The sequence below is a fragment of the Tursiops truncatus genome, chromosome 9 (assembly GCF_011762595.2).
Source record: "Tursiops truncatus isolate mTurTru1 chromosome 9, mTurTru1.mat.Y, whole genome shotgun sequence".
NCBI classification, from domain to species: Eukaryota; Metazoa; Chordata; class Mammalia; order Artiodactyla; family Delphinidae; genus Tursiops; species Tursiops truncatus.
The window spans coordinates 67,668,712-67,694,577 of NC_047042.1; the positions used below are offsets into that span (position 1 = coordinate 67,668,712).

The 25,866-nt window shown below is 39.8% G+C and overlaps 2 protein-coding genes across 3 annotated transcripts in view; one reads left to right on the forward strand and one right to left on the reverse strand.

Annotated features, from left to right (window-relative positions):
- Positions 1-25,866, reverse strand: part of IMMP2L (inner mitochondrial membrane peptidase subunit 2) — a 905,154-nt gene that overhangs the window by 408,472 nt on the left and 470,816 nt on the right. The gene's annotated exons all lie outside the window — the stretch shown is intronic.
- LRRN3 (leucine rich repeat neuronal 3) overlaps positions 20,494-25,866 on the forward strand; it is a 37,317-nt gene continuing 31,944 nt past the window's right edge. Inside the window, exon 1 of the mRNA XM_019925317.3 lies at positions 20,494-20,969. The gene's annotated coding sequence lies outside the window, so the exon portion shown is untranslated. The remainder of the gene's footprint in view (positions 20,970-25,866) is intronic.

A 25,866-nucleotide genomic window follows, 5' to 3' on the forward strand; every position in this document is an offset into this window, starting at 1 on the left:
CCAAACTAAGACATTAAGTTTAGGTCAGAGTGAGAGTAAGAAACCTGGTCTATTCATTCCCTGACCTGTAATCTCTCCACCTACACGATGCCTCATCAAAGGGTTCAGGGTCTTTCTTTTAACTGATTTCCGCCTTAAATGTCTGAGAAAAATTAGAGAATACTAATTTGCTTTTCATAAACACTACACGTACAATAATCTTTCAAAGCAACGTTTATTTCTAACAAAGCTGAAAGAGCTTTATTTCTTAAGGTTCAGAGCAAAACCCAGTTAATCCTGGTCCCATGTAAAATACACGGACCCATGAAGCATATCTTTAGTTCTCTCATTTTTGAACATAGTTCTGCCTAAATGTTTGTTCCTCTGCCAGCTATCTAGAATTCTCTGAACAGCATTTATCACACTCTGGAAAGGGAAGTTGGCTCATGGAGATTTCATCTACACAGGCACTGCTGGAAACCAACATTCTAATATTCTTGCTAATGAGGCTTGATTACAAAAGAAGAGGGTAACAGAGTCCCAATTTGTCTTAAAATACAATGTTTTTTTACTTCCAGAAACATATGAATGTTTGTTTTTCCTTCCACTTCTGATTCTGACCAAGATTGTAATCCCATATCAAATTTCAGCAATAAGGGTACTTTTGTAGTCCTTTTTGCTACAACCAAAAAACAGAAATGCTGAAAATCTCAAGAAACCCTATTCGTATAGAATGCGTAAGAAAAAAGAAATCTGGGGGAATTCTGGGGCAACATACAGGTGACTAAGAAGTATTCAAAGGAAGGACAAAAATCAAAGGCCAATTAGAGTGGAATGGAAAGATCAGGGGAAGTCAGGAAGTAAAGACAATGGCTCTAAGGCAATGTTCTCAAGAATTTTGATTCTAATGGCAGCAGAAAATTCTAGCAGTTATATTTTTAAATAGCTTGCTTCCAAACTCTTAAAAGTTTTCTTGATATACATCATAAATCTCTATTAGTAGTGGCCAAATCTGATGGTCAATATTTTGTTTTCCTAATACTCAAAATCGCATGAGCATTACAACAGCTAGCCACTCCATTCTTCTTTGGGTTTCCCTAACACTGAGGTCTTCTGGCTGCCTTCTTGCTGGTTGTTCCTTCTCCTCCTCCCTTGGCAGCTGTTCCACTTTCAGTTCACATTAAATGATAGACGGCCTCAGGTCAGATCTCCGGACCTCTTTGTCTCTGTACATTCCTTCCCCAGGAAGTTTCATCTAAGGACAAGTGGATGACTTCCAGATTTGTATCTTCAACTCTGACTTCTCCTCTGGGAGCTATGCTCATACATCCAAAATGGGATGTGGCCATTATCTAGCTAAAAGGCAACCCAAGCTTAACTGGCTGTTCTGGAACGCACAGAGAAAAAAAAAATGAATGCTATACTTTTATTTACAGCCAGTGAAATTGTTCTCCCCAGGCTTCTACCTGCTAGCTGTAAGAAAATCACATGAACAAAACATCTTACCTAGTTTAAACTTGGCCTAGTCTGATAGTTGGAGAGATCCTTCAGATAATATTTAATTTCTCTTAAGGAGAAAAAAGAACACTTGGTTCTTCAAATATCTGCCCCCATGACATTGGTGGGAGGGGTCCACTGGCTTTCATGATGGTCCTTTTATGTACTAGCTCTTTGCTACTCAAATTGTGGTCTGTGACCATCGGCACTGACATCACCTGGGAGCTTGTTGGAGATGCACAGCCTCAGTCTACACTCCAGCCCTACTGGATCAGGATCTGCATTTTAACCAGATCCTTAAGTGATTCACAAGTCTGAGAAGCACAGCAGAGCTGGCATCCACTCTGGATGCCCCTGGATGCCTCTTACCCTGCTGATGTTCTGAGCTGCAATCTATAATTGCTACAATTTTTGTAGGATTTTGGTTGTTTGACTTGGCTTTCTTTTTTTTTTTTTTTTTTTTTTTTGTGGTACATGGGCCTTTCACTGCTATGGCCTCTCCCGTTGTGGAGCACAGGCTCCGGACGCGCAGGCTCAGCGGCCATGGCTCATGGGCCCAGCTGCTCCGTGGCATGTGGGATCTTCCCCGACCGGGGCACGAACCCATGTCCCCTGCATCGGCAGGCGGACTCTCAACCACTGCGCCACCAGGGAAGCCCTGGGCTTGGCATTTTTGTGTTTGTTTTTTTTTGTTTGTTTCCGTCTGTTTGCTCAGAGCCTGGCAGTTCTGAGTAGCCCAATCATCCTCACCCCAGCTCCTACTAGTAGCAAACTCTGGAATGACTGACTTGTCCTTCATTCAGTGTGTAGCTCAGGCACCAGCCCAGCCTCTGCTGTAGGGACTCTAGCCATTAGACCACTGTCGCTCAACCCAGCTCCTGTGGCTCAGGAAAGCTAATCCTTTTGGATGACTGTGTGGTGTGGTGAAATTGTTGTGGCATGGTGTAAGAGAGATGGGAGAGTAAAGAGGTGACATGTTACCAGAGACATAAACAATGATTTTATTTACTTAATTCATTCACCCATCTCCAAGAGGGCACTTTAGAAGACACCTCTGCAACCACCTAACTGTCATCTCTCTCCCCTCTTTTCTTCTTATAAAGCCTCAGACTAGACCAAATAAAAAGCTTTTCTTTTCCTTTCATGACATCTTATTTTTCTTCCTTCTGATTTACCAAACTGATTTACCAAACTGAGATTTTTTCCCGCGTACCGGGAAAAAAAAAAAGAAAAAGCATACCAAAGTATACACCTCCTCTGATGGCAAAGGTTTTTTCTCCCTTCTTGATCCTTTCTAAATTTTCCAAATTTTCTAAAATATACCTGAGCTATTTTGTTATAAACAATCTTAAACAGGCATATATTTAGTTAAACAATGTAAAAGGGATAAAGAATCAGTACAAGTCGCATTGAGTTAAAAATGGCATTAATTTTTTCTCAACTCACTCTTTCTAAGTACAATACTGCCTGGATGGGTGTTTACTTATATTTAAATTCACTATATTTTAATCACCCTCACAATGTTATCTGTCCTGGGAAGTTAAGTTTTGACTTGGGTATTAACACAATGTCCTAAATCATATATGAGCTAGTTCATGATTCAAAATGTATGTATGTTTGAAGATGCATGGTAAAGACTGTAACTTCTCTAAAAAATTACTAAATGAGCCTCTAACTTTACCAAATCATAGATATGTACTAGTAATTTTAATAATTGTAAATTCTCCATTCCTGTTCAAATTAAAATCTCTTTGGTCTACTAACAAATTTAGGTCTTCTAAACAGGACTTTCTTCTCCAAATAAAATGATTCTTGGTGTTAATGGAAATGTATGATTGTTACAACAGACTGCAAATATATGGCTGCAGGCAGAAACAGAATTATAATGAATATCTGATGATTTGCGGTAACTGGAGACGTTCTGAGAACTCTCCCATTAAGAGAATGAAATACAAATATAACCATGCACGCTTGAAACAAAGCAAAGGGTGTATGACAGATTTGGTTCAATACTTTCAGTGAAATTTTATCACTTTTATATACACACAAAAAATATTTCAAAAAGGGCTACAGGTGATTGAAGGGCCATGGAAAAATTAGACTTTATTAGCTAAATGTTAAATCAGGTTAAACATTTGATGTTTCCATCATTTCACACTCAGTTACGCCAGGCTAAGAGTCATTAAAAATGCTGAGCTTGCTGTATTTTTCTCATATCAAATAATTCAGTTCAATCTCCTCTGCTGAACGCTTGCTTTATGTCAGGCCTCATGCTGAGTACTAAGAACAGGAAGATGCATACATCCCGATCTCTAACAAACCTTGAGGGGATAAACTATAAGGAACCGAATGTATATTCATTTTGAAAACGAACTTCATAGTAAGTCTAAGTATTAGAATTCTCTTGTCAGCAGCCACAAGAGCTAAAGTGCTAAACATACACTCTGAGTAAATACTCCATAGGCACCTCAGACTAGAAACAGCTGGCACGCTTCAGGCTGTTCGTTCCAAAATGAATTGAAGACTCGTAATCTGAACTAGTGAGGAGGTTACTGATAGGGTAAGTACTTACGTACTTTCATAAGAATAAGCTTTCTTTCAAATCTAGGGCCGTTTAAGTGGTGTTGGTATGCAATTGAATTCTAGAAAACAGTTGTTGGTATTTCTTAAACTTGGCCAGGCAGGAAATCTGTAAAAGACATCTACTTGAAATACATGTTTATTAAACATGCATGACGGGTGAAAAAGGAAAAGTTCTATAAAAACAAGACCTGACAATGCTGTTGGCTTTGTATGATTATTAAGGAAATAAAACTGTACTCGCTTTCTATGCTTGTTTCTAGGTCTTGGGCTTGACAGCAGCTCTTTGTAACACTGGTATTCCGAGGAGTCCTCAGTATCCTCTGTCCACAATGCAGAGCTAAAGTGTGAGGCTACAAGTCCAATACCTCATTCAGTCACTGACTCTTGTTCAGACAAGTTATCTTACTGCTACAAGCATCAGCAAAACAGTAAAATGGCAAGGAATCTATAAATGTGTATTAATTTCTGCATTTGTGGATTAGTTGATGTATTGATATACCTCTTGTTTGCTGAAAGGATTAAAGTAGCTCAAAATGAAGATAACAATGCCTTCCTTCCTTGCAGTGGTGGCTCCTGACTTTCTTTATGGGTTTAGAGGTGGCAACCTCTGCTTAGGGTGTCTGTACAGCACTTTACATACATTTAAGAAAATGTCAATAGCCCTTATCAAAGAATGGGGAATGGGATGATAAAGATTATATTGTAATCGAAGTCCCATAAACCCTACTTTCCAGGGTGAGGAAGAAAGAAAGGTCAGCTGATTGTCCAGCAGGAGCTACTTTCTTTGCTGTGGGTTGCCAGAAGCTAGAGCAGGGGGCAGGAGGCTTCTAGAAGCAGGGTTTTGTCACTCAGAATCTGAACTGGAGGCTCAGTAAAGAACAACAAGCACCACCTCGCAGTAGCCATTCTGAATTTAACAGTGACAATTTGGAGGCTGCAAATTCTGAGGTCTGACTTTGAACATGCGTTTGTTTATTGGCACAGAGATAGCACTATACATTTAGTTACAAAGCACAACGGAGCAAATCTAGATTAATATAAGAATCCATATTTTGTCCTTCCTATGCTGTATGTCACACGTCTGAGTGAGACCCTAACAAGAGCAAGAATTAAGAATAGGTCAGAAGAACATCTGCTTTGCTTATTTTGATTACGTGGGCAGGCAAAGGAATTTGCTTTTAAAACACCAAAATAACTTGGAATGCGGTAAAAATAAATGCACCTTCTGTCTCGTGGAATGTCATTACAGTACGACGCTTTGTGAATGCTTGGTGGCATTTTCAAACAGTTTTTGTTCCCCTCATTTCTTTCTCAGCTCCATAATTCAATCCTCATGGTTTGAGCACTAGACTTCAAATGAGACATCTATTCAGAGCATGTTCAGACAAAACGAGTGGTTTCCCTAGTAATGGGAACTATGTGAAAGCGCTCAGCACAGCCCCTCCGTCCAGGCTTCTCCCAGCCCCGCAGTCCACACATAGGCTCTCAGTGAGCATTATACAGCTGGGGAGCACCCCCAAAGTCTAAAATGGCTAAAACACTGACTATTCATTGCATTTCTAATAAAACATACCCTTTATAGAAGGTTAAGGATGTAAGAAGTACTCTTACTATGCGGGTTAATTTACTCATTTTTTGCAGCATGTCTACGGAATGGAAAGAAAGATAAGGGATTTCACAAAAGAGACACATTTTGTTCTTTCATTTGAATGTATTTTAAAACATTTTCTTACCTTAAAGCCTAAGCTTGCCTTATTCTTTTTCTGTCTATGCCTAAAGTCTGCTGCTTCTGATTTTCCAGTTTTCTGCATAGCAGTCATCTTTGATAAAGATTTGAAATTCTGTTGTTAGGAAAAGGTGAAAATTTTGCCTTTTGAAAGTCTCAAATATATTTTTAAAAATAAAATAGTAAATTAGTTTTATGTACAGCAATGTTGAAGTTTTATGGAGCTGTTTCTATTTATCCATTTACTTACCCATTTTCAGGCCAACACAACAATTAGAAAAAGAGCTGGCTTCTCTAATACAACTGTCATTAATCTTAAATATTGACTCTAAAAGGCAGCCAAATACAGACACTATCCTAGAGTAATAAAAGCCAACATGAAAACTTTAAAAAAATTATCTGAGTTGATATAATGCTTGCCTTTGAGGATACTTGTTTATAGGTATCGCCACAATACGATGAAATCATCCAGTTAGGAAGACAGGAATGCACTCAGAGATTCTGAAGTGAGAAAAGTGAGATACAGCTAAATTACTGTTAGCATTCTGCTATGAATGTGCTGTGTCAATCTGGTTACAAATAAGCAAATACAAGAAGCAAAAGCTGTTCTGTAGAGCATGCAAAGAAGAAGAGAATGAGAGCCTCAGAAGATACCTAGAGGCAAGAAGATAGTTTTAAGAGTGTTGGCTTTGGAGTTCGACCTGTATTCCAGCCCTAGTTCCTCACTGCCTCTATGACTGCAATAGTTTACCAACCTCAGTTTCATCTTCTGTGAAAAAGGGCAGGTGCCTGAATGTCTCACAGCATTGTAAGAATAAAACTGAACATATGCAGAGTTAACCATACTTCAGTGTCTTGCACATAGTTAACTCTCAATGAATATTATTAATTATTATTCTAGGTACTTTTATTATCTCAGCACACATAATTTCCACATGTGTAGAGTGATGTATTGCAAATTCTGATCTATTCCCTTGTGTTTTGTGGATAGCTCAAGGAAAATCATTTGTATTTCCTTAACCAACAACAATAATAGATATAACAACAGGCTTCCTTGGTGGTACAGTGGTAAACAATCTGCCTGCCAATGCAGGGGACACAGGTTCGAGCCTTGGTCCAGGAAGATCCCACATGCCACAGAGCAACTAAGCCTGTGTGCCACAACTACTGAGCCCACGTGCCACAACTACTGAAGGCCACGTGCCTAGAGCCCGTGCTCTGCAACAAGAGAAGCCAACGCAATGAGAAGTCCGTGCACCACAACCAAGAGTAGCCCCTGCTCACTGCAACTAGAGAAAGCCTGCGTGTGCAGCAACAAAGACCCAATGCAGCCAAAAATAAATAAATTAAATAATAATAGATATAACAACAATATTAAATTTGCTATCAAAGAGAATATTGCCTCCCTATCATTGATAGGTGTGAGCTCTTCTTTTTCTCCCCGCCCCAAGAAATTGTGACGGATTCCTCTTCTTGGTTCATATTCGCACATCGGTTCTCTATGTAATCAAGAGTAGATAACTCTGACCCATTAGCAGTGGATTATGGCTTAACCGTCTCACACAAGAACCAAAGAATAACTCTGCTCTCATTTCTACATGGCTACACATCCACAATTATAGATTTAAAGACTTAATGCTGCTGTGCTTAAACACTTTGCAATTTTACTTTCTTATCCATTGAACCTCTACTCAAATTTCACTCATTCATTTATTCAATAATACATTCTGATCAATTATTTTGTACTATGGGCCCAGCGGCAGAGCACTAAACCCAGCCTCTTTTGGCAGGGGACAGATTTGTCACAAGAAGGAATATTTAAAGTGAGCGTTAAAGGTGAACAGTGGGAGGCAGTCTTGCTAAAGGAAGTTATGTGCCTGACTGTGTGTTACAGGTGGCAAGCACTCCAAGTGTCCTGGATGGAATCAGCAAAGACACAGAGGAGAGAAAAGCCAGCATGGTGCTTGAAGAACAACAAACGCTGTACATGACTGGAGTACAATATGACCAGTAAGGAGTATCTGGATCCAAGAGGCAGGTTACAGAAGGACCTCAACGCTAAGGAGCTTGGAATAATATTCTGTTTGTGATGAGAAACAAATTGGTTTTTTTGAAGAATGGACTACAGGAAATGAGACTGGAAGCAGGCAAGTTTGGAATGATTGCAGTGACCAGGGCAAGAGAGGATTGAAGGCCTAGCTGATAGAGAATGTGATTTAAGAAAATTTGAGAGTAAAATTGGCAGAATTTAGCAAACTGTTGAATGAAGGGTATAAGACAGAAGGAGGCTCAAAGACCCTGGACTCCTCCAGGTAACTGGGTACTGCTACTACAACTAAAATAAATTAAAAAAAAAAAAAGAGGGGGACTTCCCTGGTGGTGCAGTGGTTAGGAATCCACCTGCCAGTGCGGGGGACGTGGGTTCGAGCCCTGGTCTGAGAAGATCCCACATGCCACAGAGCAACTAAGCCTGTGTGCCAAAACTACTGAGCCTGCACTCTAAGAGCCTGTGAGCCACAACTACTGAGCCTGTGTACCACAACTACTGAAGCCTGCATGCCTAGAGCCCATGCTTCACAACAAGAGAAGCCACCATGATGAGATGCCTGTGCACTGCAATGAAGAGTAGCCACAACTAGAGAAAGCCCATGCGCAGCAATGAAGACCCAACGCAGCCATAAATAAATAAATAAGCAAGCAAGCAAGTAAAGTTGTTTAAAAAAAAAGGAAGAAAAACCACTTTAGAGACAAGCTTAAGACGTCAGTTTTAGACATGGAGAGTATGAAGTGCCCGTGCTCATGCAAGTAGAGACATTTATCAGACAGTCCGAGGAGCATATCTAAATGGATATGGAGGAAGAATTTTATTTGCAAGAGCAGGGATATACATTGGAGAGTAATGAATGTATAAGTAGAAGAGATTATATTATCTAAGAGAATATGAAGAGCAGAGGAAAAAGACGAAACCTAGGATAAACATTTAAAAGGTAGATGAGCCCACAGTGACAACAGAACGAATGTGTAGGCAAGCATGAGCATGACTGGGAGGCTTTGATGTACAAGAACCAAGTTGGGAGGGCACTGATGAGATTCCAAACGGACATTCTGGTAGCATGGCTAGAGCAGAGGCCAGAAAAACATGAGCTGGATAAGTAAGTAGAAAGTGATGATGAAGTAAGATCAAATGCTGATAGCTCTCTTGAGAAATTTCTATGAGGAGGACAGATATAGAGTGACAGAGTAGGATTAAAGGTGAAGAGAATGTTGTTATTATTTTAGTATGAGTAAGAATTCAGCGTGTCTATGAACTTCATGGCAATTTGTCAATTACAGGGTGGAATGGGGATAAAGACTTCTAGAAATGAATTCCTGTGAACACAGAAGTAGATGAATTTGAGGGAAAAAAGGGAGGGCTGTAGAGAGAAAAAAGTCTCATCCTTTAAGACTACAAAAGAAAGATAATGATGAGTGTGGATAAAGAGTCATCAGCATGTTGCAAGGTTGTGAAATAAAGGGAGTTCACACCTCCAGGCCTGAGTTCAATGAAACTAAAATCAATGGCATGTTCCTAAGAATATTCAGAGAGTGACAATGGATGCTGAAGAGGCTGCAAAATTTGGAGTCCTCTCTGAAGATAACTGGATAAAGAGCTGGCTTAGGACAAATACAAGAATGGGAGGCCACTGCTGAAGACCCAGCTGAAACAGGACACTCTGCACTTACTATGATTTCCTCCACGACCAATCTACCTCTTGGAGACAAGAGCAGAGAACAATCATGGTGTTGTTCAGAGGTTCTGACTGGGCAGGTATGGTGGGAGACCAGAGCAAGAGACCCAAGGTGACTGAATGGTGAGTAGTTTAGATGATCAACCTTGGCGGGTAGGAAAGGAAGAGAGTTAAGAATGACTAGGAGAGGGCTCCCCTGGTGGCGCAGTGGCTGCGAGTCCGCCTGCCGATGCAGGGGACACGGGTTCGTACCCCGGTCCGGGAAGATCCCACGTGCCGCGGAATGGCTGGGCCCGTGGGCCGTGGCCGCTGGGCCTGTGCGTCCGGAGCCTGTGCTCCGCAACAGGAGGGGCCACAGCAGTGAGAGGCCCGCGTACCGCAAAAAAAAAAGAATGACTAGGAGAGAAATGGCCTCAGAAGATCTGAGGTCTCTAAGGTGTCAAAAAGCAGACATAGGAGGAGCACAGTTCTAAAAGAGCCAGATAGATAGAACGCTAATGGTAGAAAGCAGGACACTCAAGTTCAAGAGTTCCAGGGTTGAATAATTCCAGTTACCAACATCGTCAATGGAGCATACCTGGCAGTGGGTTTTTGAAATGCAGTGAAAGTGAAAGTTATTTTCATTTAAGGAGACTTAAAAATTTTGTGCTGGTTTTATGCTTAAAAGTTGAAATCTCCCAGTATTTTAGCAGCAGCCTGGGTGGAAAAGCATATCATTTTCCAGATATCAAGACAGGACTCTAGGGCTTCACTGGTGGCACAGTGGTTAAGAATCCACCTGCCAATGCAGGGGACATGGGTTCAAGCCCTGGTCTGGGGCTGATGGTTCGAACCCTGGTTCGAGCCCTGTTTGAGCCCTGATCCCACATGCTGTGGAGCAACTAAGCCTGCGAGCCACAGCTACTGAGCCCGCGTACCACAACTACTGAAGCCCGCACGCCTAGAGCCCGTGCTCTGCAACAAGAGAAGCCACCGCAATAAGATGCCCGCGCACCACAACGAAGAGTAGCCCCCGCTCACCGCAACTAGAGAAAGCCCGTGTGCAGCAATGAAGACACAATGCAGCCAAAAATAAATAAATAAATTTATTTTTTTTTAAAAAAGACAGGCCTCTACTGAGAAGTAGGTAAGTGATAGCCAACTGGGCAGGTAAGGAATGGTATGCACCTTACAGAAGTTAATAATTAGTGGCTTGAACTTGGTAGTGGGCAGCCAGAGGAGGTGCAGAAACATGATCCACCATCAACATGCACACACATGCATGTGCACACATACATACACACACACAGCCCTAAGGGGTGGGAAAATGAGTGGTCTCCAAGCAGAGATGGCCATAAAAATAATCAAGTCCTGAAAGGAGATTAGATTTCAGCTGAAGCAGGAAACAGAAGAGGTCTGGGATATCGTTGAAAGGGTGGGAAATCTGCTTACAAAAGAAAAATAGAAAAAGCGGAAAGAATTGGGGGGATTCGTGTAGAATGAAGCATACAGCAGCTGGATGACGGTATGCGAGAGGGTGCTGGAGCCGTGTTATCTGTGACAAGAAAAGCATGTGGAATGAGAGGCAGGGTGAGGAGAGGCCTACCTCATATAAGGATGAGTCTCAGAGAGTGACTCACTGAGAATCCAACAGATGGCGAAGGTTACAAAACTTTGATCTCAGTTAAAGGCTATTCACAGTTCAGAGGACGGGAGGGAGGACATGGTTCAGGCCAGGCAGGGGCTCCATTGCCCACCCTGTCTGACTCTTAACACTTCCAGGGAGGATACAAGGTGGCCAGCAGGTCCTCAACCGCTGGCACTGTGGCTACTGATGGCAGGGAGCATAGCCTGACTGGCTGTCCAACACTGCTGTGCTGAGGAAAAGCGTAAACTGTGTGCTCCGTGCACACTGCTCTAAGTTTCATTTGATAACCACGTGACACTTGGCACAGTGAGTGGTTCCAAACTCAAGCTTGGGAGTCAGATTGATGTGGATTCCACCCCTGGCTGAGCCATTCACAAGCCATGTTATCGTAGGGAGTGAAGAAACCTGCTTCCTCTTTATCTGTAAAAGGAGGAAACAGTATCTGCTTACAAACTAACTCTAAGACATTAAAGAGATGCTATAAGCAAAGCACTTATATAGCTCAGCGTCTGGTAGACAGCACTCCATAAATAGTATCTAATATTATTAAGTCCTTATTGCTTACCTAGTGGACACCTTCCTTTTCCTGGGGAACTTCTCCTTGTCCCCTACCCTTTAATTTGGGCAGGGACGACAGAATAGTTCTTTATCCAGGAATAAGCATGTGGCCCAAGTAGGAATTCCCTCCAAATTTTTCACATTGGAACTAAGAGAAAGGGATAGTCTCCCTGCTGGTAAAACTGCGAGATGAAGAACATGAGAGCTGTTGGTGTACATGCTGTCAGACATGTAAAGCTGACCAGCAGTAGAAGAGAATAAACCCAATACTCCAAGAAAAGCAGACACAGGAGAACAGAAAAAGAATCTCCTGGCATCATGTGAGTTCACGGCCAATTTGTCTCTGACGTCCACTTTCTCTCCCGCCCATATTATTGTTGCATGTAAGACTACACTACCCTGCCCATAACCCCACCTTGTAACTTGAGCTGGTTTAAAACTAAGCTAATTTTAACCTAAGCTAGTTAAAACAGCATTTGTCTCCCTGGCAGCCAAAAGTATCCTGATTAACACACACACTTAGTATGAACAGCTACTAACAGTTTTAAAATAGAAGACACTGGCAGGAACGGTGTCCTAATTCCTTGAAGAATTCTCTATACACACTCAGAGGTCAACAAATGCCACTGACAGACAAAACTCGAATTCTGCCAGGCAAAGTCTGCACATTTATCCACCTGCATTTGACTAGATTTCACTACTTCTTAGATTACTCAGAACTTATTTTACCCTCCCCAGCTCCTGAATCAGAAACCAGCTGATGAACAGGCCAAATCCAAAGAGAGCCAGGCCTGACTTAAATATACAGAGTGATAATAAATGAAGCAGTAACTGTCAAAAATAAGTAAGTATGGAGTGTCCAGTGTCTGCTCAGAACTACCTTTACCTGCTCATCTTATCAACTCATTTCTGAAAGTATTCTAAAGACCAAAGGTTGGAGTAGAACCTGCCGCCCCAAATAGTTCTAGTAGAATAGAGTAGGATTATAAGATAGAGTTGAAGAAAATTTTAAGATTTAAAGCTGAAAATTCAGCAGCGGCATCAGTATAGGTAGTAACTACAAGAATCTCCCACCTCTTCTGCCATCGTTGCTAGTTGTAGTAAATGGCTTTCATTCCTGAAAGCACCTTCCCTACCCTAAAAGGAATAACTCTGCGAACAATCACTAAAAGATTAGACAGAGAACTTTGGCTCTGGGCCTCCTGTATGTTCCATCAATGAAGAAAGAGAACCAGATGAGAATGATAAGAGTCACCTTTGTTTTCCCATTTAGTAGAAGTCAAGCAAAAGTGACATGAAATATTCATGAAAATTCAAACAACTCTTTAACCTCTATGGTGCAATATAACAAGATGCCTAAATATTTTACTGACAAAAAAAGCTTTTCTCTGGCTCAGAAATCATTGCCTTGATCTCCTGCTTAGACATAAAAAACGGATAACTTTCATTAGCCCACCTTACAAAATAACTCATGAAAAAGCAAGAAAATACCAGCAGACTTTGCCTAAGAATATTGCACAAAGTGTTATCTCATGCTATGTTCATTCTTAATTTTTGCCTAGAGTTCTTATGAACCTACCTGCCATTTGGTTCTTGGAGTTTAATTTTTGCCTAGAACTTACATGAACCTTAGTAGTTATATGAACACAATTGCATTTAACATGTACTAATCAAAGAATAGCAAAAGAGGAAGAGGCCAAGTCAAGAGACACTCTATTCTCCCATAAATAACAGCTCTCTTATGAATAGCCTCATGTGTAACTGATCCGACAAAATCTACCACCTTGAGAGGCAGGTTTTTTATTAACTAAACAATTCTCTGATTTTACTCAAATGCTTGGAAGAAAACCAGCACACACGTGAGAGTAGTAAATTATTCCTTCAGTCACATGATGGGGTTTAATTAATCAAACGTTGACCTTTTAATATGTAAAATGCACTACTGAATATACAAAGCAAACAGGACATATTTTCTGCCTTCAAGTTGCTTACTATTTAGGCACAAATAAACCATAAAAGATAACATGTATTGGAGTGAGAGAAATACAATAATAAAAGGTAAATTTAAATTATGATAAAATAAGGAAATACTTATCTCATTGAGATGGAGGGGGCCTTCTTAAAAGATGGGATTTTTGAGCAGAAGCCTTGTAGACCTGATACACTTAAGAAGAAATAAACTGTGAAGAATCCAACAGACAAGATTTGTTCAGGAAATGATAAGGCATTTGATGTAGCTGAGGGATGGGATGTGAAATAGGAATAGAGAGAATGACTGGACAGCGATATGGGAAACATCAGAGTCAGTGTAGCACAGTGGTTACAAGTGTTAGCCTTAGACTCAGACAGACTTTGGTTTGATTGCTGACTCTGCTAATAAGCAACTAAGTGAGTTTTTGCATACTCGGCCCTCAGTTTTCTGATCTGTAAAATGAGACTAATGGTTACCTGGTATTCTAATAAGGAGGACTGAATGATACAGTTCATGAAAAACTCTTAACAGACTACTTGGCACAAGACAAGAGCTCAATAAATGGTGTCTACTATTATTACTGTTGTGTTGCAATTTAAATTATTATATCATAGATAGAATTGAATATTAAGTTAAGAAAGTTAGATGTTTTACTGAACAAAACAGCTCCAGGTATAGAAGTAAAATTTTACCCCAAAAGAAATTCATATCTTTTTTTCAAAAATAGCTATTATTTCTGATTATAAAAATAATACATAGTGACTGCAGAAAGTCTGAGAAGCATAGAAAGAAAATTTAAAACCACCCATTATCATGTGGAGAAAAGGGAACCCTCCTACACTATTGGTGGGAATGTAAATTGGTGCAGCCACTATCGAGAACAATATGGAGGTTCCTTAAAAAACTAAAAATAGAACTCCCATGTGACCCAGCAAGCCCACTCCTGGGCATATAGCCAGAAAAGATGAAAACTCTAATATGAAAAGATACATGCACTCAATGTTCATAGAAGTACTGTTAACAATAGCCAAGACATGGAAGCAAACTAAATGTCCATCAACAGATGAATGGATAAAGAAGATGTGGTGTGTGTGTGTGTATATATATATATACACACAATGGAATATTACTCAGCTGTAAAAGAATGAAATAATGCCATTTGCAGCAACGTGGGTGGACCAAGAAACCCTCATACTTAGTGAAGCAGAGAAAGACAAATATCATATGATATCATTTAAATGTGGAATCTAAAAGAATGATATAAATGAATTTATTTACAAAACAGAAATAGACCCACAGACATAGAAAACAAACTTATGGTTACCAAAGGGAAAAGGGTTGAGGAGGGATAAATTAGGAATTTGGGATTAACAGATATACACTACTATATATAAAATAAACTACAATGTCCTACTGTATAGCACAGGGAACTATAGTCAATATCTTGTAATAATCTATAATGGAAAATAATCTGAAAAAGAATACACACACACATAACTGAATCACTTCACTTTGCTGTACACCTGAAACTAACAGCATTTCAACTATGCTTCAATTTTAAAAAATGATGTCATATACAGGTCAGCACTTTATCAAAAACAAAACCAAAAACGAAAAACAACCATTATCCCATCAAAGATAACTACTACCAATAGTTTAGAATATTTTCTTTCTTTCTTTTTTTTTTTTTTTTTTGTGGTACGCGGGCCTCTCACTGTTGTGGCCTCTCCCTGTTGTGGCCTCTCCCATTGCGGAGCATAGGCTCCGGACGCGCAGGCTCAGCGGCCATGGCTCACGGGCCCAGCCACTCCGCGGCGTGTGGGATCTTCCCGGACCGGGGCACGAGCCCGCGTCCCCTGCATTGGCAGGCGGACTCTCAACCACTGCACCACTAGGGAAGCCCCATATTTTCTTTTTTGATAGATTTCTTTCCAGTTATTTCTGTGCAACCTATGAACTACCTATCTGGCTACTTACCTATCTATTTACCTGTATATATTTTCTAAAAATGTACTTTACTATTTCACTATTTTTTACATGGCTAGAGAAGAAGTTAAAGTCAATCCTCTGAAAGGGAAGATGCAGAGAGATGAGGGATGAGCAGAGAGAAGCCAAGATGAGAGACAGTTTTAGACTTAGAGAAAGACAAGGAGGACGAGAGTGAAGAAGAGAGGAATCTGAGGAAGAGACAGAAAGAGATTTATCTCCTTGACTTCTGACATCTTTCTCATTTTTGGTTGTGAATTTCCTTAAGAGGTTAAATTACTTTTCTCCTTCAACTGGAGTCATATCCCATATTAAAAAACAAGACCTAGGGCTTCCCTGGTGGTGCAGTGGTTGAGAATCAGCCTGCCGATGCAGGGGACGCAGGTTCATGCCCTGGTCCAGGAAGATCCCACATGCCGCGGAGAGGCTGGGCCCGTGAGCCATGGCTGCTGGGCCTGCGCGTCCGGAGCCTGTGCTCCGTGGCGGAAGAGGCCACAGCAGTGAGAGGCCCGCGTACCGCAAAAAAAAAAAAAAAAAAAAAAAAAGACCTATAGTTAAATAAGGATCTCATTTTTTTTTCCAATTCTACTTTTCAAAACTCCCTTGAAAAAGAAAATGAGAACACTACTCCAACTTGCTTTAGTTCAACATTCTAACAAACAGCCAAGTTTCCTCACTTTACATCCTGTTTCTAACTTAAGAGCAAATCTGCTATCAGAATCAGATGAGGATGGACAGTGCCACTGAAGATCTTCTCAGCTCAGTGTCAGCCCCTCTTCATCAGTGGCCATTCACATGTATTTAACTTGTCAGTTCATCTTTCCAACCAGGCACTGCATCTCTTCAGAGCTCTATTTCCCAAATGGTGCCAGCAATAAAAATTCTGTCATTAACACTGAACCAACAGTAACTATATAAAAACATCCACTGTCGAGTGCATACAATTTATTCCTTTTTTAAAATAGTATTTTTATTTTTAGCATCCCTTGGTGCTGACTACATTTAATCGGTTGACTCAGTCATCAATCAAGCATTTGCTTATTTTACAAATGAATACTGAGTGCCCTGTGCAGTAAAAAGAGCCTTGGCTCTGTAGGCAGACGAAACTGAGTTCAAATTTTAGCTCCATTATTTAACAGTTTTGGGACACTGGGCAAGTAACTTAACTTCTCTGAGCCAATGTTTCTACACTGTCAAATGGGGATAAAAATATCTACCTTATTAAAATGTTGTGAAGATCAAATAATTTTTAAAACAAACAGTATGCAAAAAACATTTTTTTCTCCATGTTTTTACATGCTATAGATGTTAAAGATGATTAAGACACAGACTCCCCTCCCCCATCCAGGAGAATCTTAGAGACTAAAAAGGGTCAAACTACAGAAACAGTTGTAATATATTAAAAAAAAGTGATAAGTGATAGCAGGGATAAAGAAAGCTAGCGTGGGTCAAATGAGAGCTCCTATCTTGTTAGAGGATCAGAGAAGATTCCATAGGGGAAGCAGCATGTGAACTGAACTAACTTATTTCAGAGTAGGTAGATGAAGTGAGAGGCAGGGACTTAGAATGGAAGGTACAAAGAGCACCCCAAACAAAGGGGATAGTTGGAACAAATGATGATATGATGACAATGACAATGATAATAATGAAAATAATGGTGATGTCAAACATTCATTCAAGCTTACTATATTCCAGGTACTTTTCTAAGCTTTTAAATATATGAACTACTTTAATCCTCAAAACAATCCTAGGAGGAAACTGAAATGCAGAGATGTTAAGTTCTTGCTGAGGGTCACAAAGGTAGAAAACGGCAAGGTAAGCGTTGAAACCCAGGTTGTCTCTCCCCAGAACCTGCACTCTGACCCACTACCCAGACTACTTCTCTAACAAAAGCACACAGGCAAACGCTGCCTAGGATTCCACGAAACAGCAATAAACCTTCACAAATGAGTAGCTTAACTTCAACCATTAAATCAACAAATACATATTTATTGCACCCCTATATTTTCTTATTTGATGATCCAGGCAGAACTCTTTCAACATAATTTAAGGGCTGTAATTACTCATTTATGTTTAAAAATCATTTCAATACATTTTCATTAGAACTGAGTACTCATTCAGGAAGCCCTGCAGATATTTATTACGAGGCAGCTGACATGCACATCCATGCAATACACTGTATTTGCAATGGATTCTAAAGGAAAAAAAAAAAACTTGGAAAGAAGAAAAAAAGGGAAGGAGGAAAAGAAGAAAAAGCAGAGACCTATCAATCATAAGAGGGTGATATAGCGGAAAAATCTTGGAAGACCTGTGGGGCTCTAGTCTTGCTCTCTCTGACCAGTTGTGTGCACATATCACGTTTCTCGAACTTTTAGGACTCACGGCATTAGAGTTTTAAGACTTTGTTTCTCATTTGATGACCATTCACAATTGTACTAATTCAAAAGCCCCCAAATCCTCATCCTGTCACAATTTAATGTCTTCACATGGTATTTTATTATATAGATATGATAATTAAATAAGTTTTTAACATATCTTTTTGGAGGGCTACCTTTCATTACTAACAAATGATGGACCTGATGCAAAAGTAAAAAATCACCTGAAACATATAGTGCTTCTACTCAGCTGCTGGTGCTCTTGTATCAAAAGGAAACTACAGCCAAAGAACAAAACCCTCACTCTTTTTATCCAAAGCCAGTTATTTTCTCTCTCACACTGAAATCTCATTTCTAATGTTCCATGATATTAAATTTATAAAAATGAGTATGAAATCTTTTGAATTTATCATGTGCCTACACCAAAAGGACAATTGCAAGAAAAGCTATCTCATCTCCCATATGCCAGAAAAAGGTAATCACAGGAAGTTAAAACAACTTCCTATGATAGAGCATAAGGTAGCATTTAAAATATTCCACTCTCACTGAATTAAAACTTAGATTTTTATTTGAATTCTGAAAGAGACTGAAATTTATAATATTAGTTATGACTGTTGTTTCATTTATAAACCAAGAAAGGAGTTTAATCATCTGTTTGATTATCACCACTTCCTTTCATTATGGGAGTCCATTATAATTGGTTTGATAACTGGATTTGTCAATTATACAGTCAACACCAACCACAATGAAATGCTTAAGGAACCAATGGTATAAAACTAAAATTCCTTTTTCACGTAGTTATCACAATTTTAATCTAATTCTTCTATATGTGGAAATAAAAATCTGCCAGTGGTGAAATTATTTGGAATAGGCAAGAAATTGGCGCTGGAGAGAGTAAGATTGGGGGAGTTACTATTATCACAAGTACATTAAAGTAAACGTAGACACAGTGCATCACAACGTTCCCGATACTGGACCGTAGGTGCCTAACATTTACGGCGTAAGCACTAGAGTGTCTAGTAAAGAAGAAACTCTTACGGGAGCATTCTGAAACAAGTGTTACTAGGTTAAACAAGACACTAGTTATGTCTTGAACTTATTTTTATTCAAAAGGTTAAGAACCATTTGAATAAAGTTTTATAAAAGAAAAAAATAAAGCATTTGGGAACATTTTAAAGAAAGCCACAGAGAGAAAACATTTAGTATTTAGAAACAAAACTGGTATTATGAGTATAATAAATGTAAACTCTTGGTCTATATCATTTCAATAAATACTTAAGGAGTAATTAGATGTGAATGTTTTTTCCCCTCCCCAAGTAAATCCAGTAACATGAAAACGCCATTTCTTTTTACTCCACTAGAGGGTAGTCTCTCAAAACCAGGGCTGGAGTCATAAATCCAACCTGTTTTGGACCTGTTGATAAATTAATCCTCATGTTCCGTCCTTTTCAACAAGATGTTTCTCTAGGATGCTAATTAAGGTTGTAAAACATGCATTTTAAAAAACTGCTGCCTATTTACTCACAGGTGTCCTTGCAGAAACATACATCGCTATGCTTTTCTGTGTTTCTTTTCAAATTTCTGATAATTCAGTGGGTGTTTTACATGTGGTGTATATAGTACATTTTCCTGGTAAATATAAATTCTGAGTTAATAGGTCTAAGAACAAAGAGAAATCATTTTCTTGAGGGTTTAATTTTATTGCAGGTGAAATTCTTCCCCAGAGTTAGTAAAGCATGCACCCTAACACACACACACAGATACCCACTAACACCCTGACACACGTACCCATTCATATGTGGCTGGCAAATTAATTTCATCACATAAGGAGAAGTGAGTGAATGTTAACTGGAAAAATGTATTTTTAAAAATACCCTCTTAATATGCCAATGTTGTGAATTATAGAGAAGCAAATATATGCTTAATTTTAAAAAATTGGTCAGTCCAGGTAAGAAATGTCATTGCTTTAAAAACAAACGAAAAAAGTGTTATTGAACAACAAGCACATATGCTAAATTAAGTAGGACCTACAGAAAACCAAATGCCACTCAAACAGTTTTAAGACGCTCTTCTTAAATAATACAGCCCTTGGTGAACTTTACAGAGAAGGAGTCGGAAGCTCTGCATCCCTCCCTGGTGCTTTTAATATTTGGGAAATCCTTATTAGTAATGTGCCCTGCTATTTTCAGAGAGAAAACACAGTTTCTCTGAATGACTGAGAATCCAAAAATGGGAAAACTTGTCAAAAATTCCTCCCCCTCAATAAAAGAAAGGAAGAAGGGAGGGGGAAAGGAGGGAGGGAGGGAGAGAAGGAGGGAAGGAAGGGAGGAAAAAAGGGAGGAAAGAAGGAGGGAAGGAAGGGAATGATACCTAGGAAAATAAGCAAGGCTGTTCCACTTATTTGTATCCTAAGTAGCAGTGTCATAGAACAGACAGGTTGTTTCAGCCAACCAGACGGAAGCAGCTGCGAGCGCTACATCTTGGCAGTCCGAAGCGATTGGCCCCTCTCTGGGGAGTGGAGGGTGTTCAGTTATTAATGACCGCTGAGCAGGCAGCACCATGTCAGTGTGACAACTGATCGGGTGAACGATGCACCACTAACCACCATGGAAACAAGGAGAAATAAAGCCAGCTCCCAGGATCTCTCTTCACTGGATTGAGGGCTTCAGCCTGCCGACTGAGAGAAAGAGTTCCAGGAAAAAGAAGGAATCCTAGCTGTAGCCTCCCGCCTTCGTTTACATTTTAGAATACAGAGATAAGATTGCTTGCATGTGTGCATATCTATAGTACACGTTTGTGTATACTTTAGTACACACACGTATGCACCTATTTACACCCGGGCAAGAACACAACCATGTGATTATAGCAACTAAGGAACTGAGGAATCCAGCACGCAGGGACACAGAAGGTGGTGTAGCACAGAAACCGCTTTTACAGGGTAAGTTTGAAATATGCATTTCTATATAAATACGCTCTATTTCTTGTTTAGTTGATGCTCTTTTTTTTTTTTTTACACCTAAATTCTCCTCTGATGTTCTCTTCTTGTCTGAATTCTGAAAGCAGTTTTCTTTCCATTTCATTTTTGAGAGGAAATTCAAATGCAAAAGCCCTCCGGCTCTGTGTATGCCTAGCTGTGTTTGTGGGATTCTCCAACATGAATTTTACTAGCTTGAACGCCCATCAGAGGATGTGAGTGGGAGAGAAAAAGCAGTGCTGGGGTGGGGGGGAGGAGGAGAGAAAGGAGGGACAGAGAAGATAAGGGGACAGTGGGAGAGAAAACCAGAGGAGAAAAGGAGAGGGAGAGGGGGCGAGGGAATTTTGCTTTTTCTTCACAGTACTTGTAATGAAAAGCAGATCACACATCATTCTGTTTTGAAAACAACCTCCCAAATGGGGCATTTTTCTCCCTTTCACCTAGTGGTTGGAGATTTAACACAAATGCTGCTGTATGTCAAGAGCCAAAACCACTAAGCAGAGTGGCAGAATAAGCATATCACAAACAGTTATTGAATTTCTGCCAGGCTACATCTTACGGATTGGGGTAAATGACTTCCCTTTAATAACATCCCCTCGCTGGTCTGAAGGGACAGTGCAAATGTCTGATTGCTTATGCAGCTGCAACTCTAGGTAAAAGGATCCCATGAACCAGAAGACTTCTAATCTTTTTTTGGTAATTAACAGGATCACAGCAGGATGGCTTTAAAGTACATTTCCTATTTAAGAAGATTGTTTGTTCAAACCAATGGCTATATTCCCTGTGCTGTTACTGAGCTAGAAGGTTTAATTCTCCTCTAATTTATTCATTTTTAACAATATGTCCTTGTTTCCGTGCGTCTAATTTTTGTGAAAGCAAGCTATGAGAATGAGTCGAACCTTCCTCATTTAGTGAAAAGGGGACAATGTGAAAAAAAAAAAAAAGGATTCAAAATATCTATCTAGAAAACAGTGTGCCCTGGCACTATAAATACTGCTTATACCCTATATTTCTCCTCTTTAGCTTCAGAAGCAATGCCTTTGAGACAGAATTACTCTCAGTAAACTATGAGCATCTCTATGCAGTGATGATTCATGGTATACAGTGTGGGTTAATTTATACTTCCAGTCGTATGAAAGGAAGCTAGCTACTTAGAATATGCTTTCAAACAGACAACATCAATTGAGGATGTTCATGGCAACATTCACTACCCCCTTTAATGGATCCCGTAAAGACATTAAAACAAACCAAGTATTTACATTTCATCTTCTGCAGCTCCCTCCTCCTTTCCTTTAGGTCAACTAACCAAATAGTTAATGGAGACTGCTTCTTTCGAACTGCACGTTATTTTTCTCTACAACTGTAATTTCAGAGTTTTTATTGGTTTTCTAGTTTATAATATGAGCCCAAACCAAGAGACAGTAACCAGCCACTTAGACCCTGCCACTTTCCCATAAATGTGTCAAAAAATGAGTCACTTTACAATATGTAATGTAAGAAGTCAATTCCAGGGACCTTTGTAAATGATGACAATAAAGCAGCTCTGACAATATGCCATGGGCTTCAATTTTCCCTCTGTAAAACGAACAAGTTTAAGAAGAGGTTTCCTGCTCAGAGTGAAAAATGAAAGGTGGTGAAGCATTAGCTCAAAATATTGGCAAGTTTGCTCGCTCTGCCTCAAACGCCACACGTAATCTATAGGAAAACAAAATGATTCACTACAAGGAGGAAAAGGTATATTTGCTTTTCTGCTATTCATTAGAAGTGTGCCTTCTGTCACAGAACAGATGTGATATTTTTGAGGCACCTCCTAAGTTCCTAGCCAAGAGAAAAAGCTTGAAGCAGATATTCAACCTCCGGATTTCAAACTCCTGTATAATGTAGCATTGCAGTATTGATTTCAGTTTTTCCTAGACCTTTTCTGGGGAAACTTTCCATACCAAACACACACACTCTTAAATCCTACCCAAGCTATTTTAAAATTGCAATCAATGACACCTAAGAACAGTGGATTCACTCTTTAACCTTGGTAAAGCTCACATACATATTTTGTGGATTACAGAGATCAATAGTGTGCCCACTTGAGTCTGAGAAATACAATCACTCCAGAACCCCGGGGTTGTCACTCAGTGTGTGCCAGGGAGTTTGGTGATCTGATCAGCATCTACCAATGCCAGATGATGGACATATGAGCGTGCCTGCAAGACTTAACTACAGTCTTCCCCAATCATGTAGCTATACCAGAAATAATAGCTTTCTGGCAAGACAAGCTTCAAAGAACCATGTTTTCAGAGTGTTGCTTTTCACAGGCAACATGCTGAGTTAGAATGCTGATTAGTAGGTGGAATTTTTTTCTTTGGTTATTGTTGCTGCTGTTAATAGCTTAAAAACAGTGATATCAGCCTTCTAGCCCAGCAATCAACTTATAATTCACTAACTGTATTTTATTATTTTTCATCTTTTTTACACCTACTCTTTTTTTTTTTTTGGCCACAAGATGGGTTCGATGTTTTACTTTCTTCCCCCAACTCTGAATTTTTTCTTGTGTAAAATGCCACTGCGATATTTACTACAAAATAATTATGTTGATGAGAAAGGTTTGTAATCTGAGTTAAAAAATAACACTTATGTAAGTTAGATAGTATTACTTAATTAGCAGCCCCTGAAGATGGTCATAGATGAGATATCTGTTGGGGAATCTGAAGGAGATCATTTAAAAGGAAGGTAATATAGCATGCTAAAAAATGAGTCCCTACTTCTAACCTCAGTGAGGATGCCCCCAAAGAACGATTTAAAATAATGTAGCTCCAGCCAATCTGGAGAAACACTGGACACATCTGCTGCCACTTAAGATGTTCCATGGAGACCTGGTTCTGAGGGTGTGATCACTTAGGTATCACTCCTCGGCCCCATGCAACTAAAAAAAGCAGGTAAACATAAAGCAACAGTATATCTTATCAGGGCTGCCAAAGGTAAAGCTCTTTTATGCTGGCTGCGAGAGCAGCACTTCGGAAAGCTTCCCAACGTAGCAACTGAACACAGGTCCCGCACACTGTGCAGTGCATGCCTCCCTGGCTCTCTTCTGATGAAGTGATGTCTGGTTGGACACTTAGCAAGTAGTACATGACAGCAATCATTCCCTCAGCCACAAAGTAGAAGGAAATCAAACTTCATAGAAAGAAAGTAGGTGGTGCCAGAGGATAGAAAAAGTAACAGGGAGAGATATAAATGTTTCTTTAACCTGATGGGAGGGGTAGAAATAGATCTCAGTTGGCGCTATTTAGAAGTCATTAAGTCAAGGGGAGCAGAGATGACAAAATGTTCCTCTCAAATTTTGTGAAGAAATGCAGTGCCCACTGGGCCATCTACTGTATTTGCATAATTGTTATATTTGTATATAACTGTTTGCTACTATGTTAATTTATCTTTAGGTTGTGATGAGGGAGGGCTAGTTTTTAAGGTGCCGTTCATAAAAGCACATTACACAACCTCAGCATGGGGAAATGAAGAAGGGGAAGAGATTTTCGTATAATAGTAGAATTTTAGGATTGAATGGGACCTTTGGTAAATGGTCTAATATGCTCGTTTTACTGGGGAAGAAACTGAGGCCCAAAGGGTTTAACATCTTTACCCCAAATCACTCAGTTCTTTATTGGAGGCCTAGGGTAGAACCCCTCAGGGTGCTCCCTCCAGCAGTCTGTTAAAGGTCTGCCTGCTCACTCTTCCAAAGATAATATTCTTTAAAAAGTAAAATAAGGGTTTCCCTGGTGGCGCTGTGGTTGAGAGTCCACCTGCCGATGCAGGAGACACGGGTTCGTGCCCCGGTCGGGGAAGATCCCACATGCCGCGGAGCGGCTGGGCCCGTGAGCCATGGCCGCTGAGCCTGCGCGTCCGGAGCCTGTGCTCCGCAACGGGAGAGGCCACAGCAGTGAGAGGCCCACGTACAGCAAAAAAAAAAAAAAAAAAAGTAAAAGAAAAGACTCATAGATATATGCAAAAGAAAAAAAACTTAAGGAGGTGTTTATCCAGATAATCAAGCACTCTAAAAGTAAAAGCAGACATTCAACAATAGAAGCAATATGATTTGTTAAGTACCTCACAAACAAATATTTGTCTTTGGGATGTAGTCTACTATATTCTGTAATAAGTCATAAAAACTAGAGATTTGCCCTGTTTTTAAAACATTTTAATAATAATACTGCTCTCCTTCACCTATAGAAATTCAGCTATTGATCAGCCACTGTAAGTTTTCCCAGGAATTCTGAAGAGACTCTCCAATCCTTTTTTACTGGGTTTACCAGTAATATTTTAAGGCACTTACATGTGTCCTCTTTATATGCAGTGTCCATTCTCATGCTTTGCTTCTACACCTCACAGAGGAAATTCTCAGAATAGCAATCCCTACTTTCCTCTCTCCATCTCCCCCATTCTGCCTTACCTTTTCATTTCCAAAGTTAAAAGTAAGAGCCTTTGTAGACAGTGACATACCTCCTTAATTTCACAGCCCTATTTTTTTCTTTTTGGCAAATTTCTCTGTTTCTAAATGTGCTCTCCACATTTCGCTAAGATAATAGCAATGAATTGACCCAAAAACTTTGGGGAAGTAAAGGAGGATACAAAAAAATAACACAGTAATTGTGACTATTTGTTTAAGAGCTATACTGTGTACAGAGTAAACAGTATTGTTGCTCCTCCCAACAACCTGCTGAGGGAGTAATGATGATCACCTCTCTTTTAAGATTGGAGAATTAAGTTCTGTGAGGTTAGAGAATTGTGACAGTCAGGGAGCTAACGTGTGGAGGAGTTGGGTAGCCTCACTCCAAAGATGGTACAGCAATGATCATAGTACCTGGCACTTTGT